The sequence below is a fragment of the Macaca fascicularis genome, chromosome 11 (genome assembly GCF_037993035.2).
Source record: "Macaca fascicularis isolate 582-1 chromosome 11, T2T-MFA8v1.1".
In the NCBI taxonomy this organism is placed as follows: domain Eukaryota; kingdom Metazoa; phylum Chordata; class Mammalia; order Primates; family Cercopithecidae; genus Macaca; species Macaca fascicularis.
In genome coordinates this window covers 86839311-86858104 of record NC_088385.1, presented here as the reverse complement: position 1 = coordinate 86858104, position 18794 = coordinate 86839311, and the positions used below count along the sequence as shown (strand labels likewise).

General features: G+C 37.3%; 1 pseudogene; it reads right to left on the bottom strand.

Annotated features, from left to right (window-relative positions):
- Nucleotides 1–17594: 17594 nt before the first annotated feature.
- LOC123566773 (large ribosomal subunit protein uL30-like) lies at nucleotides 17595–18420 on the bottom strand (annotated as a pseudogene).
- Between the last annotated feature and the right edge of the window lie 374 nt (nucleotides 18421–18794).

The following is an 18794-nucleotide window of genomic DNA, read 5'->3' as shown; positions in this document are numbered from 1 at the left end:
CAGTGCTGCTTGTCACATTCTGTTTGGTCTTCATATTTTCAATATGAGGTCAAATGACGGAGTCTTGAGTCATCCAGTGGCCTGGTTGATGACCAGTTCTTCTATCTAATGACTAATTTTGGCATTTAGCAAAAGGCTAAAAATATGCCTATGATCATAGGCAGAATGCAGTTATTTTAAAAAGAGACTTTGGGGCCAGTTGCACAAAATTATAATGAAACCATGGTAATAACAGGCAATAGCTATAAGGGTTAAATCATAAATTACGAATATTTTAGGGCCGGGTACAGTGGCTCACGCCTGTAATCTCAGCACTTTGGGAGGCTGAGGAGAGCGGATCACCCGAGGTCAGGAGTTCAAGACCAGCGTGACCAACATGGAGAAACTCAATCTCTCCAAAAAAATAAATAAAAATAAATAAATAAATACAAAATTAGCTAGGCATGGTAGCGCATGCCTGTAATCCCAGCTACTTGGGAGGCTAAGGCAGGAGAATCGCTTGAACCCGGGAGGCAGAGGTTGCTGTAAGCCGAGATCACGCCATTGCACTCCAGCCTGGGCAACAAAAGTGAAACTCCGTCTCAGAATATTTTAACATCAAGTTCTGACGTTAGTATGGCACTATATAGGGAGGTCTAAGTCCCCAACTGACCTATTTTTGTTAAATATAAATAAACATATTCAAGCCCTTATCTTTCCAACTTCTCTTTGGTATTTTCATTTGCCAAATATTTACTGGGCACCTGCTATATATCAGGCACTGTGCTAAGTCCAGAGGATGCAGAAGAGAACAAAGCAAATGCAGCACCCGCCATCTCAAAGTTTACATTCCTGCTTGAAGTCTGCAATGTGACAAACTTCTCCTAGGCTGCCAGGACACCACTCTGGAGTTTTTCCCTGCCTCCCTCATCACTCTGTCTCCTTCACTGGCTCCTTTTCTTTTGCTTTTCTCTTAAACATTGGTTGCCCCAATTCTTAGCCCTCTTCTCTTCTCCCTCAGTATTTTCCCAGAGAAATCTCCATTTATTCCCATTTTTGTATTTCATTTATATAGTAAAGTTACGTTTAGATCTAGATAGATATATAGATTATTATGTGCCAAGATCTGTTATAACCACATTACAAATATTAACTCATTTAATCCTTGTAACAACTATTTGAGGTAGATACCATTATTTTACCCATTTTCCAGATGAGGACACCGAGTCACAAATTGGTTAAGAAGGTAGCAGAACTAGAGTTTAAACCAAGACAGACCATGACCTAGACCATTATGCTGTGCACACTCCCATGTCTTCAATCTGTCACCTCTGTGTGGATGCCTCCCCAATGCAGATCATTAAGTTGTCATTTTCTATATTCAGTCTCATATTTTATGGCTGAATAAATGGCTGCTAGACATCTGTACCTGAACTTTCCTCACATAACTTAGAAACAATGTGTTTTCTAGTCTGAATGATCGTGTCATCCCAAAATTATTGTGTTGAAATCTTAACCCCAAGATAATGGTATTAGAAAGTGAGGTCTTCTGCTCAAAACTGCTGCAGGTTTGCAGCTCCTGGTATCTGTGTCGGCAAATGGCCCTTCTTGCCTTGATCCACAGGGATGAGGAAGGGGATGTCATTAATATTTTGTTAATTAATACTGATTAATTAATCCAAAAAGAGTGAGGCCTTCTGGAAGGTGATTAAGTCATGAGAGTGAATCTCATTAATGGGATTCGTGCCTTTATGGAAGAGACTCCAAAGAGCTGCCTTGCCCTTCTACCATGTGAGGATGTAGCATGAAGGGGCCTTCTATGCACCAGGAAACCTGTCCTCACCAGACGCTGAATAGACCCATGTCTTGATCATGGACTTCCCAGCCTCCACAACTGTAAGGCATACATTTCTGCTGTTTGTAAGCTATCTAGCTTATGGTATTTTGTTATAGCAGCCCAAATGGACTAAGACAGTACTCAATTTATCAAATTCCTTTTCTTTCATGCTCTCCATTATATGTTCAGGTCCTTATCAATGTCCTCTTATAACAGCCTCCTAACAGGTCTCCTTAATCCAGCAGTTCTCAAAGTGTGATCCAAGGACATCTAAGAATTTTTGAGACCCTTTCAGGAGTTCACAAGACCAAAATTATTTTAATAACAATACTAAGATATTATCTGGCTTTTTTACTGTGTTGACTTTTGCACTAATGGTACAAAAAACAATGGGTGATAAAACTGCTGACAACTTAGCGTGAATAGAGCAGTGGAAGCAAACTATACTAGAATTCTATACTAGAATTTCATTTTATTCATCACCACCATACACTCCCAGTTTAAATTCTAAGATACCAGGTTCACTAAAGAATATCTTTGATGAAGTAGTAAAATATATCGATTTTTCACAATATTAACTCTTGATTACACACCTTTTAAATATTCTGTGAGATGAAATAGAAAGCACACATAAAGCTCTTCTGATATACTGAAACAGTCCTTGTCTCAAAGAAAAGCAATTGTGTAGCTGTTTGAATTGTAAGTAGAAGTAGCCATTTTTTCAGAGAATGTTAGAAAAGGATAATATCCATATGAATTCGGATATTAGAAAAATTAGAATATTAGAAATCTTAACAAATATGATTTTTTGTATTGTATATTGAAATGTGTCAACATTTGGAAGTTCTACATAACGTGGGGAACCAATATTTTCTAGATGACCAGTGCATTTGGTTACAAGACCATACATGGGTAAAAGGTTCATTCAAAATTCAATATAGACCAATGGATTTTAATCCATCATAGTAACAAATATGGTTTCAGATTCCACATTGTGACTAAACATTATGAAACTACCACTATTGTATTTTGGTTTACTAGCAAAGAATGTCAGATACTCTAAGCTTGTAGGTCCCCAGCTATCACACAAACCCACTGCATGCAACCACTTGGGCCCCTTGGTATCCCCCGCCATAGGACTCAGAAAGCAAAGGTAACCAGTGCAAGAATGAAGTTCATACTGATTGCTGCACCATGAGTAATGACTCAAGAATTCTGTGTCTAATGCCAGCAACTTGAAACTGTAGAGGTTAATGTTTTAGCTTATAAATGAGGTAAAATCTCAGACTGTTCACAGTTCTTGACAGATAATGATGAGAAAATTGTTTAACTAAGTGAAGTGGTCATGTGAGGCAATCCTGGAAAATAGATTAGAATGATTAGGATAGAGATGGCCTAAGGAGTATGATTATCTACAGGTGATAGACAGCTACTGAAGGTGTTTTAGTACAAGTATAACACAGCAAAAGTGTTACCTTATTGAAATTAATCGGAGTGATATGCTAACTACCAGTGTAGAACTGGACAGAGTGCTTACAGTGAAGAAGGCATTGTGATAAGGCTTCTATTTAATCTCTGTTACAATTGAATAATGTAATTATAATAATCATTAACATTATATATATATATATATATAGTACTTGTTATGTGAACAGCTTTAAATATATTAACTCACTAAATGTGTAAACAACTTTATAAGGTAAATATTGTTATTGTTTATCTTAGTACAGGTAGCTATAACAGAATGCCACAAGCTGGCTGGCTTTAACATCAAACATTTGTTGCTCACAGTTTTGGAGACTGTGAAGGCATCAGCCAACTCAGTGTCTAATGAGGGCACCCTTCTCAGTTTGTAGACAGCCGTGTTCTCCATGTATCCTCATGTGGCCTAAAGAGTGAACTTTAGTCTCTTTTTCTTATAAGGATACTAATCCTATTACTGAGGCGCCATTCTCATGACCTCATCTAAACCTAATTAACTCCCAAAGGCCCCACCTCCTAATACCATCCCACTGGGGGTTAGGATTTTAAAATATGAAATTTGGGAAGACATAAACATGTAGTTCACAATATCACCATTTTACAAATAAGGAAACTAAGGAATCTAAAGATAAAATATCTTGCTCAAATTCACAACAAACCAAAAACAAGTAAATGGTAGAAGTAGGGCTTGACTCTAGGAAGTCTTTCTCCCAGAGACTATGTTCTCAACCATTATCCTATACTACACTATTCTTAGGTAAGGCATATGGATTCATTATACCCATTTTACAGCTATGCAAAGAAGTGTAGAAAAATTAGGACACTTACCCCAAGTCATAAATCCAGTACATGTTGAAACTAGGACTATATTTCTAAATATAAAAAAGGAGAAGATTATATAGTCAATTATATAAATTTAATTAGTATCCTTATTTTGATTCTTTTCAACTAATCCTTTCGTGGTCTGATGTAGAGGGATTCCTTTGGAGATTGTTACATGAGCAGCATGACTCAGATTCCATGGGACTTGCGGTCATAATCCTGATGACCAAAATAGGAAAATGAAGTAAGCAACGCCCTGCAGGATGAAACCATTTAACTTTGAACTCTGACTGAGAATGACAGGAACCCAACTCAAAACTCAATGTCAGCAATAACTGGAACCATGGCCTCACTTCTCTCTCTCTCTCTGTTCTCTCTCTGCCATCTCTGCTTCTCTCTGTCCATTGACATCATTCTTACAGATTTGTTCATAAAGCTGAAACTATGTCTATCATCATCCCCAGACTCACATCTTACTAGCTTCACCACCACCAAGAGAAAAAAAAAAAATTCCCTGGTTCCAGCTCAACAATACCCAGGAAAGGATGCTGTTTGGCCTGACTTGAGTCTTTCTTTCATTTTATGACCAATCCCTGTGCACAGTAAGGTAATCTGCTAGTATAACCCAGGTCCCTTGTCTATCCCTGGATGGGGACAAGCTTGCGAAGTGTACAAAGAACAAGTCAGGAAACAATGATTGATAGTCCCTTCTACAACCACGCTATTGGAGAAAAGCTGTTCCCACTCAACAAAAAAAAAAAAAAAAAAAAAAAAAGCAGAGAGAGAAGTGGGATAGTGATCTCAGGTAAATAGAAGCAATAGAGCTTCACAATATCTGAACAGGGACTCTCTATTTGGCTTTGGCACCCTTTACATTGGAAGCACATTTTGAAATTCAGTACATAATTCAGTTCAGTACAAGGCTGGGTTTCTTTGCTTTATTTATTGATATCTTGAGTTCCCTCACTGAGTAACTCAATGAGACAATAATTTTCTTGGGGATGGGGACTGAATTCACACATTTTCTAGGGATTTTTGTACACTTAGTGAATTCCCATTGAAAAAAGTCCAGCCAACTTTCCTTGCCATGCTATAAATGTAAGAATGTTTGGTTTATGGCAGCAGTAGTTTTAGGAAGCCTACCATTGTTTGGAATTCTTCCCCTGTGGTTCCCAGTTGCTCCCAAGGAGATGACCCCCACACCATTTTGTCTTCAAAATACTAACAGCTCACTGTTGAATCAAACAGGGCCAGCCTCAGCCAGAAAAAAAAAAAAAAAAAGAAGAAAGAAAGATAGATGTGAGAGCAGTAGTCTCCTAAAAGCTGAGCCTTGGCAATATATTATACTAACAGTGGACATTTAATTCAGCTACATTGAGCTACATTGAGCTGAATTAAATGTCCATTGAGTTCTGACTTTGTGGTGGTACTTAACATATTCCAGATTTTTGTTTGTTTGTTTTTTTGTTTTTGAGACGGAATCTCGCTCTGTCACCAGGCTGGAGAGCAGTGGCATGATCTCGGCCCACTGCAACCTCTGCCTCCTGGGTTCAAGTGATTCTCCTGCCTCAGCCTCCCGAGTAGCTGGGGCTGCAGGCGTGTGCCACCACGCCCAGCTAATTTTTGTATTTTTAGTAGAGATGGACTTTCACCATGTTGGCCAGGATGGTCTCAATGTCTTGTCCTCATGATCTGCCCCCAAAGTGGGCACCTCAGCCTCCCAAAGTGCTGGGATTACAGGCATGAGCCACCGCACCCAGCCTTCAGATTTTTTAATGTTTATGTTACATTCTTACCATGGCCATTTTTAAAACTTAAAATAATGTCTACTATTTTTTGACTTCTTGGTTAGGTGTTTCTATATATCTTAGCTAATTCAACCAAATTAAAGTTAGCATTTACACACACACACACACACACACACACACCATTAATGATTAAAGAAGATGAAGTCTAGAGAGATTAAGGATTATACCTAAGCTCATAACCCTTCTATGTTGTGAAGCCAGAGTTTCCAACCAGGTCTGTCTGACTTCCAGAGCTGCCTTATGGCACTATTTGGCTAGAAAATTCACATCCTAATTGAATTTCTAACTATTGTACAGTTAATATTTCCTTTGCAAGACATTGGTGTGCATTCAGTCCAAATGGAAATATTCACCTCCTAACACAGTGACACTTTCTCCTCCACACATCGAGCATGGAATTTCCAAACATTCAAAATCATCTTCACATTAAGCCATTTGTTTAGAGAAGTCCCCATCTTGAACAGTTGGAGCTGTCAAGAACCAGAGGCAAATGTGTGTTCCCATGATACAGAAATGATTTTCTAAAATTATCTTCAGGAACAAAATCATAACAAAGATTTTGGGTGGTGAGGGGAGAATCTTTTTTTTTTTCATTTTGTTTCATTTTCTGAAAAGATTTTCCTCAGATGTTCTAAAAATCACATTTGGGGTAGAAATCAAACAAGACCAGCCTCAGTCAAAAAAGAAAGAAAGAAAGAAAGATAGGTGTGAGAGTCACAGTCTCCTGCAAGCTGGGCCTTGGGGATGTCAGTTATGTGTCAACACCTCTCCTCTGGTAGCAATGTTAGTACAGTCACCAAGAAAGGCAAAAGAAAAAATCTTCACTCAGCAGCATGAGCCCAGAAGAGACAACCGAAGAGAATGGCAAAATGGTGTCAGTAAGCAGAATAACTGTGGGTAAGAGAAGGGAGTCATGTGGTCTAAACACAAGGTTCTGTTTCTCTTTCACTATAATGACTATGGAATCCTGTGAGATAAAACACATTTGTTAAAAAGGGAAGATGTGTCCCCTTTCTTAAGTTGAGTAAACATGGTCTGCATCCAACAAGATTGTATCACAGAGAGAAATGATTCCCCAAATTTTCCTATGCGACCAAGGAACCAAAGGAGTTTGAACAGTGCATTTTTCAGTTTTTTTTCTTTCTTTTCTGAAAGAAGTTAGAATGTACCAGCTGATGTCACTGACATAACTTGATACTCCTGAGGAAGAGGAGATAGAGACAAAAGGGAAGAAAATAAATTTAAATTGGCATGCTCTTGACTTTACCAGCTGGCTGAAAGAGCATTTTTCCTAATGAATCGGAAGCAGTTCACAGCCTAACTGTAAGTGGGCGGAAGGCCCTGGGATAGCTTAAAGAAATATACAAAAACTAATATATGTGTAACGATTTTCATATTTTTGCTTTTTATATATTCTTGTTTATCAGAATATTCAACTCCAAAGAATAACAGGTGGTCTGTATGCTATGTACAAACATAGACAGACAGACAGATAGATAGATAGATAGATAGATAGATAGATAGATAGATAGATAGATAGATAGGATATAAAACCTCAACAGTTTTAGGTTTTATGGAGAGAGAGAACTTATTTATTTTGTGTATGGTTTGGGGTTTGGGATATATGTGTGTGTGTATTTATAAGCCAATTTAAAAAAACATTTTTATGTATCCACACATTAGGAAATATAATGAAAAAAAGTCTGACAAAAATTCCAAGGAATAAATGTAACAAAATTTGCAAAATTTATGTGAAGATTTATTTTTAAAAGATTTATTTTTATTTATATAAATGTATGGAGTGAAAGTGTAATTTCATTACATTGATAAACTGCACAGTGTTGAAGTCAGGGCTTTTAGCATATCCATCACTGGAGTAACACACATTTTACCCATTTCTCATCATCCACACCACTCTTATCCCACCTCAGAGTCTCCACTATCTAGCATTCCACACACTACTTGCATGTGTACACATTATTTAGCTCCTATTTATAAGGGAGAACATGTAGTATTTATCTTTCTGTGGAAGACATTTTTAAAACACTGAGAAAGGGAACCAAAGAAGAGTTAGACAGGTGGAAAGGCATACCATGTTCTTGGATAGGAAGGTACAGTTAATAAGAATACCAATTTTCTCCACCATAATTTATACAATTAACATGATATTATTAAAATAACTAGAGAATTTTTTTCAACTAAGCAAGCTTATTCCAAATTTTTTATATAAAATGAACATACAAAAGAGGATAATTCTGGAAAAGAGGTATAAAGTGAGGGACTAGACTTACTAGGTATTTAAAATATATAATAAAGCTATAATAATTGAAACAATCTGTACCTGCACTTGACTAAACAGAGAAATCAGTGGAACACTATGGAAGCCGAGAATTAGATGTAAATACCTAACAGTATTTAGTCTATAATAAAATGGCATTAGAAATTTTGAGAGGAAAATGGATTTATAAAGTTACAGAAGAAACCATCGTGGGTTTTTAAAAAAAATGTAATCTGACAGTGTAAGATAGTTTGTACACATGACTCAAAATACGGAAGCCTAACAGAACAAGTGAACATTACCGTAAGAAACTAAAAATGGCCAGAAACAGTTGCTCACACCTGTAATCCCAGCGCTTTCGGAGGATGAGGCAGGCAGATCGCCTGAGCCCAGGAGTTCAAGACCAGCCTGGGCAACATGGTGAAGCCCTGTCTCTATAAAAAATACAAAAAATTAGCTGGGTGTGGTTGCACATGCCTGTAGTCCCAGCTACCCAGGAGGCTGGGGTAGGAGGATCACCTCAACCCAAGAGTTTGAGGTATCACAAAAGGGATATTAAGGGCTCAAATAAATAAATAGTAAAGCCATCCACTGAACAGAAGAAAAAAAGTAGAAAAGAGTACAAATAGATAATTTATAGAAAAGGAAATTAAAATGAGAAATGCAAATAAACTTCACATTGAAATATCATTTTTCACCTATCAGGAAGATAAAGATCTAAAACTTTTATTGCATACTCTGTTGGCAAGTCTACTGGGAATGGGCACTCTCACTCATGTTGACGGGAGTAGGTACTGGTAAAATCCTTTTGGAGTGTGATTTAGCAACATCTACCAAAGCTATAAATATGCATACTTTTTACCTAGCAAAGGTTATCCGACAGATCTGCCACACATATATGTGGAATATGAAAGCATAAGGTTATACATTACAGCTTTTTTATTGTAAATATTGGACACAGCTTAATATCCTTGCATAGGGGCTGATAAAATCAAATTTGGTTCATCCATTTCAGTGTGCTTACTCCATACAGCTACACACGCTAAAGAAAAGGACAAAACAAATCCAAAGCATATATATCATGATCCTAAATTCCAGTTTCCAGGGCAGTCTGGGTTTATGCTTGTTGTTCTGGTGTTCCATCCAATTGACATTGCCTTGTACTCTCCAAAGTTATCTATTTAACAAATAATTTGGTTGTTGCAATGGAGTAAATGTTTATGTTCCCCCAAAATTCATATGTTAAGGTCCTAATTCCCTGTGATGGTATTAGGAGGTGAGGCCTTTGAGAGGTAATTGAGTCATGAGGGTAGAGCCCTCATGAATAGGATTAGTGCCCTTATGAAAAGACTCTGGGGAGCTCTTTTGCCCTCTTTCTGCTATTTGAGGATACAACAGTCTGGAACCAGCAAGCTGGTTCTCACCAGAACCCAGCCATGCTGGCACCCTGATCTCTGACTTCCAGCTCCAGAATGATGAGAAATAAATTTCTGTTGTTTATATAGTCTATAGTATTTAGGTTGGTGTAAAAGTTATTGCACAACTACTTTTGTACCAACTAATAATTGAAAAAAGCACAATTACTTTCGCACCAACCTAATAATTTGTTCCAGCAGCCCAAACTAAGTGTACTAAGACAATCACTCTAAGTGTACTTCACTTTGGAAGTGAGAGAAGGGATTGGGGTGAGGCAGGGAATGGGATATGAGGTTAGATGAAGGGAAAGGGAAGGGAAGTGAAAGACAACTTGATGCTTCCCAGACAAATGGGTACAATTCAATTCTCTTTTTGACCCTATCAAAGCTGTAAGCTATAGATGGTAAGTCTCTGGAGCCATGAGAACCTCAGTTCAAATACTGGCTGTACAATTTACAATCTATATGACCGTGGCCAATTCCTTAACCTCTCTCTGCCTCAGGTTTCTCATCTATAAAATTGAGATACTAGCACCTATCTCATTAAGGTTATTGAGAGGATTAGATGAACTAATGTATGTGAAGCACTTAGAGTCTGACACCTTTGAAGCACTATAGATGCATAAACTATTACTGTGATTCATGTCACTCTTAGTGTGGCTACCTCATCCAGACCTTGACAAAGTCAATATATACTGAAAGACTCAACTACTGAAATAAATCACAACTAAGATCTACATATAAACTGCATTCACTCATCCAGCACATTTTTTTTTTTTTTGAGCATTTATACTTATGCTCTGAACTGAGCTCTAGGAGAATAAAATTATATAAAGCACAGGAGGAAAATAAGATGATTTGGTATAAAGCCCACATGCATAAGATGAAACTATTATAAGATACATTGATTATGAATTTTTAAAACTTGATTAAATTAAGCAAAAACAAATGGTCTAGTTGCCAGTAAGTTTGTTAATCTTTTGATTATCTGATAATCTTAACAGAACTTCAAAACAGAATAAAAATGTTTAATACAGGCCGGTTTTAGCTAATACTGAACAATACAGGGGTACTTAACTGCACTTGCCTGGTCAAGAACAAACTAGCTCTGCCACTTTCCTTGTGTACCTTGAGCAAGAAAGATACCTAAACTTTCTCTCCATTAATTCTTCATATTTAAGATGAGCAGCACTAGCTACCAGTTCATATGTTGTTATAAGGATTAAATGTGAGGCAGTTACCTAGTGTTTAGCCCATAAGAAATGCTCAGTAAATACTTGCGAGCATCATAATTATTATTTCTCTGAATTTAAACAAGTAGTACTTATATCTCTATTCATATTACATCTTCTCCACCTGATTTGCCTTCATTTTTCTCCACGTAAATGAGACTAAACATAATTCATTATTGTTAAAATATTGCATGTTTTTTAAAATGCATTTCCAAAAAAACAGTGGCATGCTGATATTTCTCATAGCAGGAGTATAAACTAACTCCCCTTCAGGGAGTTACATAGCCATCTCTTTGTTTAGGTGATTTCTAGACTTCCTATTTAGGCAAGGCTCTGATCTAGAAGACATAACTTTTTATAATCCAGCTCTGATGACACAGCATGAGTGATGGAGCTATAAACAGACTCCCTCCTCCTCCCCCACAAACCATGTTTCTGTAGGATGAGGGCCCAGTCAGTGGGAATTCACTTGTAAAAGACTTGGAAATACTTTCTTCAGCACACAGCTGAGCACCAAAACTTTTCAGCTATACGCCATCTCTCTTACAATTATGTTCTAAGCCAAGAGAAAAATCTTGCTAAGTTATTTATGTTTATGGCATTTGATTTCTCATTCTAAAGTGTTAATATTACAAGTAACTTAAATAGCAGGCACAGTCTAAAGATTTAAAAAGAAGAAAAAGCTGATGAATTACTGATATACTTGCTAAAGTGAATATTAGGAATTTAAGTATCAGATGTTCTAAAGGGGGAAAAAAACATGTCTGAGAACTAAAGAGATTAGCTGAGAACTGAACTCTAAGGCAGGTATTTTTAGGAATCTTTGGTAGTGTTTTAATGTCAGTTAGCTTAAGAAACAAAGTAAAGTATTTGTGTCTCATAGTTGCTAGGCAACATATTGGATTTGATTTGGTTTCCAGTCATTTTAAAAAATAGTGCCATGATTATAATAGCAATAAAATAGTATTATCCTTTTCTCAATTCAATATTAAAATACTTAAGAACAGTTGGCTTTGATGGGGTCATTATTACTTAACTTTTATTTTTTCATTGTTTCCATATCCTTATTCCAGAATCCTGGAACCATGCACACTGTACTCTTAAAAGAATAACTTACATCTTAATTGTGCATTATGCTGTTTTACTATTTTTAGATTAGATATTTACATAAAATTCAAGATACTGAAGTTTGTAGCCTTTTTTCTGAGTTTCTCTACACTTTGATCATCATATTCCTGAATCATCGATACATTTTCTTTTTAAGAAGGCAAGGGAGTAGTATGGACCTTAGAGAGATTTTCACTTAAAGTAGTTACAATATTGCTATTGAAAATGGTCAGCTTCAGATATTTTTTTAAAATATTTACACAAAAACCTAACTCCCCAAGCCAGGAAGATTAGGTATTATTAGTATTTATGTATTTTTGTGAATTTTTAACTTAGACGATATTTATGTTTTCTTATAAAGTTAACATACACTTTTTAATTTTTTTTAGTCAGGTACTACAAAGCAGTATAAAATAAAAAGTAGCATCCCTCTTCCTACTCCTTCCTCAAGTTACTTCAATCATATTCCCCAGAAATAATCGCTAACACTTTCTTACAACTCTACATATTTTTAAATTCTGCTTGGAAACATGTGCTACATTTGACACAACTCATTTATTGTTAGAGCTTGAGTGCAGTCTTTGTTACCACCCAACCAAGAGTAAAAAAGAAAAAATAGGTTTTTTTCAGGAAAAAAAAAGAATCCCTGGACCCAAACATTTCTCTTCCAATTCTTTTCTGGTAGTAACTCTTTCTCCGCTTTCCATTTCTGGCCAACACAAACACACTATCCAATGACACAGCTAACTGACCATATTGGATGGGAACTTCTGGATGGAAGTTTTTGAAAGGTTAATGTATCTGAAGTAGTTTCCCAGCTCTTAATTTCGTCTAAGTGTAATGTACCAAACAGTTAATATCTCTCTTCTGTCTGTCATTTATTTCTATTAACTTTCTCTTTTTTATTGTTTACTCTCATTTTATTGTTTACATAAAAGTTTGAAGGGCTAGAATGATCTGGGCCTCTTGAAGGTACAGGAAGCCCACTCTAGGTACACGTGCAAGCTAAAGCTGCACCAAGAAATTGTTACTAAGAGCTCTGTCTCACACACACACACACACACACACACACACACACACACACACACACACACACCTTAAATCAGAAGGCTTTTCTTTTAGATTCTGTCCTCCAGGATCCAGTTTTCTGGATAGTCCAAACGATTTCCACCCTCCAGCCCTAGGAGAAGCTACTGTTCTTAGATCCAGTTTTGGTATCTGGAAGGTTAGTTTCCTTCCTGTTTAGGCTTGGTTTCTATAACGTACATTCTGTTCTCTCTCGCCCGATTCTCCACTCCCGTTACCCACGCACACATGCACACACAAACACACACATGATCTTTGCCATAAGATATGTTTCCAAACTGTTCCTCAGCAGCCACGCTCTGAATTAAAGCCATCCTAGGTATTTGGCTTATTTGTCATCAACAAATTTTAGGGTGCCTGCCCAGCTCATGCCCTCTTGTCTGAGAGCTGCCTCTTCACTCTACCGTCGCAGTTGTTTATATCACATCACCTCCTTCCTCCTTGGCTATGAGCTGATTGGATGGCAGGTGGACCTCTGCCCCTTTTGCTGGTCCCATCAGATCCACTCACTTGAGAACGTGAACTAAGAATCGCAGTACTGAGAGTCAGCAAAAGCTAAAAAGATACTGACATGTCAGGAACTAGGGTGGCCATTTGGGGGTAATCATGCTGATGAGGAAGCAGAAAGAACCAGACTTCAGACAGAAGAAAACAAAGTAACAAACATTCAGAAACAATCAGAAACATGAGGCCATGTGACAAGTAAAAGCAAAAACAAGAACTAGAACATAAGAGAGAACAAATACTCCCTAATTGTTGACAACTTTCCATTTTTTCATGAAGTACATACACAATTTTTGACCCTAAATCCTTTTTAATAGCTGAGAATCTGTTTAATAAACTCACCTTGGTTTAAGCTAGATTGATTGGACTTTTATGTCTTATAACCAAAAAAAAAAAAAAAAAAAAAAATCCCTGACTATGATCTTTCTTTCTTTCTTTCTTTTTTAATTTTTAATTTTTTATTATTATACTTTAAGTTCTAGGGTACATGTGCATAACGTGCAGGTTTGTTACATATGTATACTTGTGCCATGTTGGCGTGCTGCACCCATCAACTCCTCAGCACCCATCAATTCGTCATTTACATCAGGTATAACTCCCAATGCAATCCCTCCCCCCTCCCCCCTCTCCCCTCCCCATGATAGGCCCCGGTGTATGATGTTCCCCTTCCCGAGTCCAAGTGATCTCATTGTTCAGTTCCCACCTATGAGTGAGAACATGCGGTGTTTGGTTTTCTGTTCTTGCGATAGTTTGCTGAGAATGATGGTTTCCAGCTGTTTCCAGGTCCCTACAAAGGATACAAACTCATCCTTTTTTATGGCTGCATAGTATTCCATGGTGTATATGTGCCACATTTTCTTAATCCAGTCTGTCACTGATGGACATTTGGGTTGATTCCAAGTCTTTGCTATTGTGAATAGTGCTGCAATAAACATATGTGTGCATGTGTCTTTATAGCAGCATGATTTATAATCCTTTGGGTATATACCCAGTAATGGGATGGCTGGGTCATATGGTACTTCTAGTTCTAGATCCTTGAGGAATCGTCATACTGTTTTCCATAATGGTTGAACCAGTTTACAATCCCACCAACAGTGTAAAAGTGTTCCTATTTCTCCACATCCTCTCCAGCACCTGTTGTTTCCTGATTTTTTAATGATTGCCATTCTAACTGGTGTGAGATGGTATCTCGTTGTGGTTTTGATTTGCATTTCTTTGATGGCCAGTGATGATGAGCATTTTTTCATCTGTCTGTTGGCTGTATGAATGTCTTCTTTTGAGAAGTGTCTGTTCATATCCTTTGCCCACTTTTTGATGGGGTTGTTTGTTTTTTTCTCGTAAATTTGTTTGAGTTCTTTGTAGGTTCTGGATATTAGCCCTTTGTCAGATATGTAGATTGCAAAAATTTTCTCCCATTCTGTAGGTTGCCCGTTCACTCTGATGGTAGTTTCTTTTGCTGTGCCGAAGCTCTTTAGTTTAATTAGATCCCATTTGTCAATTTTGGCTTTTGTTGCTGTTGCTTTTGGTGTTTTACACATGAAATCCTTGCCCATGCCTATGTCCTGAATGGTATTACCTAGGTTTTCTTCTAGGGTTTTTATGGTATTAGGTCTATCGTTTAAGTCTCTAATCCATCTTGAATTAATTTTCGTATACGGAGTAAGGAAAGGATCCAGTTTCAGTTTTCTACTTATGGCTAGCCAATTTTCCCAGCACCATTTATTAAATAGGGAATCCTTTCCCCATTTCTTGTTTTTGTCAGGTTTGTCAAAGATCAGATGGTTGTAGATGTGTGGTATTATTTCTGAGGGCTCTGTTCTGTTCCGTTGGTCTATATATCTGTTTTGGTACTAGTACCATGCTATTTTGGTTACTGTAGCCTTGTAGTATAGTTTGAAGTCAGGTAGCATGATGCCTCCAGCTTTGTTCTTTTGACTTAGGATTGTCTTGGCAATGCGAGCTCTTTTTTGGTTCCATATGAACTTTAAAGTAGTTTGTTCCAATTCTGTGAAGAAACTCATTGGTAGCTTGATGGGGATGGCATTGAATCTATAAACTACCTTGGGCAGTATGGCCATTTTCACGATATTGATTCTTCCTATCCATGAGCATGGTATGTTCTTCCATTTGTTTGTGTCCTCTTTTATTTCACTGAGCAGTGGTTTGTAGTTCTCCTTGAAGAAATCCTTTACATCCCTTGTAAGTTTGATTCCTAGGTATTTTATTCTCTTTGAAGCAATTGTGAATGGGAGTTCATTCATGATTTGGCTCTCTGTTTGTCTGTTACTGGTGTATAAGAATGCTTGTGATTTTTGCACATTAATTTTGTATCCTGAGACTTTGCTGAAGTTTCTTATCAGCTTAAGGAGATTTTGGGCTGAGACAATGGGATTTTCTAAATATACAATCATGTCATCTGCAAAGAGGGACAATTTGACTTCTTCTTTTCCTAACTGAATACCCTTGATTTCTTTCTCTTGCCTGATTGCCCTAGCCAGAACTTCCAACACTATGTTGAATAGGAGTGGTGAGAGAGGGCATCCCTGTCTTGTGCCAGTTTTCAGAGGGAATTTTTCCAGTTTTTGCCCATTCAGTATGATATTGGCTGTGGGTTTGTCATAAATAGCTCTTATTATTTTGAGATACGTTCCATCAATACCGAATTTATTGAGAGATTTTAGCATGAAGGGCTGTTGAATTTCCTGACTATGATCTTTCTTACTCTCTTACCTTCTTCATATTTTCTTTTCTTTTCTTCCGTGGATTTCCCTGCCCCAAAAGATAATGCCGTTTGGATATTTTCTCTTAATCTCTGAATCATGCCCAGAAATTGTATGGCATATAATCAATAAATATTGATAGACTTTTATAGCATCAGAACACAAATAATAGGAACAATTGCATAAAGCAATATACAAGCTTTCATTTTTTTCAGTGCTAAATTTGAGGCACTACACCAGGGACTTTAAATCATTGTCTCATTTCTTATAGCAGTCATCCAAAGTAAGAGCTATTTGTCCCTTTTGTAGAGGAGAAAATAGTAGTCTGAGAACTTTATGGAATAATACTGCCTAAACACACATGGCTAACAAGCTGAAGACTCAGGGTTGTAACCCCAGTTTATCTGGTTCACAAATAAACTCTCTAGTATACGAAGTCCATATATTTCAATATCAAGTCCATATATTTCAATATAATTCATTGTATAATACAATATAAATTCTCTTAGAGAAGCCGAGTCTCCTAGTGCATCTCTCTCTCTCTCTCTCTGTCTCTCTCTCTCTCTCTTTCACACACACACACACACACACAAATGTGCAAGAAATGGCAAAAATGAGAAGGCTTCATCCTTCACAAGTGCCACTGGAGCCAAAGAGGCAATGTTGTAACACAACAAGAAGAATTATGGAATGAATGAGTTCTGTGCAGTAAAGGAGATAATGGGCATCTCTTTGCTCCCATGTCTATGCTAAAACAGAGTATGAAACTTTCTCCCACATCATTAACATGTCAGAGAACTTGCAGAACAAGAGGCTTGGCAAGGAGAAATGTACCTCAGCCATCCCTGGGGAGAGGACAACAGTAACAGGCATTTTACAGAGCCTGTCTACTCTGAAAGCTCCATAAGAGCAGGAACTCTGTGCTTCAGCACCTGGCACATTACCTGGCACCTATGAGGAGTTCAGTAAATACTGGTGAATGAGTAAACTCCAACTCTCTAAGTTTCAGCAACTGCACAAATTCTGACAATCCTAAATGGGAAGAAAACTGCAAACATACAATTGATGCTGACTACAATCGAAAGGATGGAATCTAAGCAAGTTCTGATGGAAATATTGATAATCCTCTGTGGGTGGGAAGGAGGTGGAGATATTCCTGACAATGCAAAGTAACTACTCAGACACAAACAAGAATGGAAGGTGAATTCGCACAGAACACAGAGGAGAGTCAGCAAATGCCAAATAATCAGGGGAATACATTTAAAAAGGAAAAAGAAAAAAATCATACACTTCTTTTTTTTAATCTGAGAGCATGTACTGTTTATTAACTGACCAGATTAGAAAGATAATCATGGAAGACACCATAGTTCATTCCAATAAACCTGTTGATCTGGTCCTCCCTGTTGCTAGTATCTCGTCCTTTTACAAAATGGATGGTCTTTTTCTTCATTCCACATTGTGGAGAGGATAATTTCAAGGGCCACACTAAGTTATTTGCTTCTTTGAAGCATTTTCCAACAGTACAGATCTCATGAATCAGATCCACCATGCAAATGATGCCATATTTACCAAGAGATCCAGCAATCAAAGTGTTATCTGTCAAAGCAATTTACTTCTTATTGATTTTGCCATAATCGTTCTTATAGATTAGTTCATGTACTGACTTCGGATTTGGGTAACCCCATGCAATATATGACTCTACAGTCCTCAGCATGTTAACTGAAGCTTTGTTGATCTTCACAAAGGTTTCACTGAAGATTTGATGAAGGCGAAGAAGCTGCAACACCTTTCAGACATTTGGGCTCACACTATTGATACCTCTGACCCTGAATACAAATGCCAGTTTGGGTTCTGCAGGTACATAGAAGCTGCCAGCTTTTCTTGCCATCTGAGCCATTCAAATTTCAATTCTGTACATCTGCCTGTATTCCTTATGATAATGCTTCGCTTTTTCATAGATAAGCTTCCTCCTTGCCTTTCAAAGCATGTTTTGGGCAAACTTCTTTCTCAGGTGCTTGATCTTCAGCTCTGCAAAATTCCTACACTTTTTCTTAAAGGTTTCTGGCACAGCAGGAACCTTATTCTTCTCCTCGACACCTTCCATGGTTCCAGCCGGAACAGAGGCAAAAATCAATACATTTCACTTAGTGACACCTCCGTAAGGATTTTGCCAGTATTCTAGTAGGAAGAGTTGGAAGTTAATCCTGTGAATACATAGAATATCACATAATAATGATGATAATAATATTACTGTAAGTAAATTTTATTGAGGACTTATCAAAATATTTCAAGTAAATTCATTCATTCAAACTTTGAATCCAGAAAATAACCCTATTGGGTGGCTACTATTATTATTCCCATTTTTTGCAGATAAAGAAACAGAAATTCAAAGAGGCAAAACAATTTCCTTAAGGTGAAAAGATTAGTAAGTGATAAAATCAAGTTTGTAGTTCAAGCTCTAGGACTTCAGGGTCCATGTTCACAATCACTGTACTACACCACTCTTAGCCTATATAAACTGTAC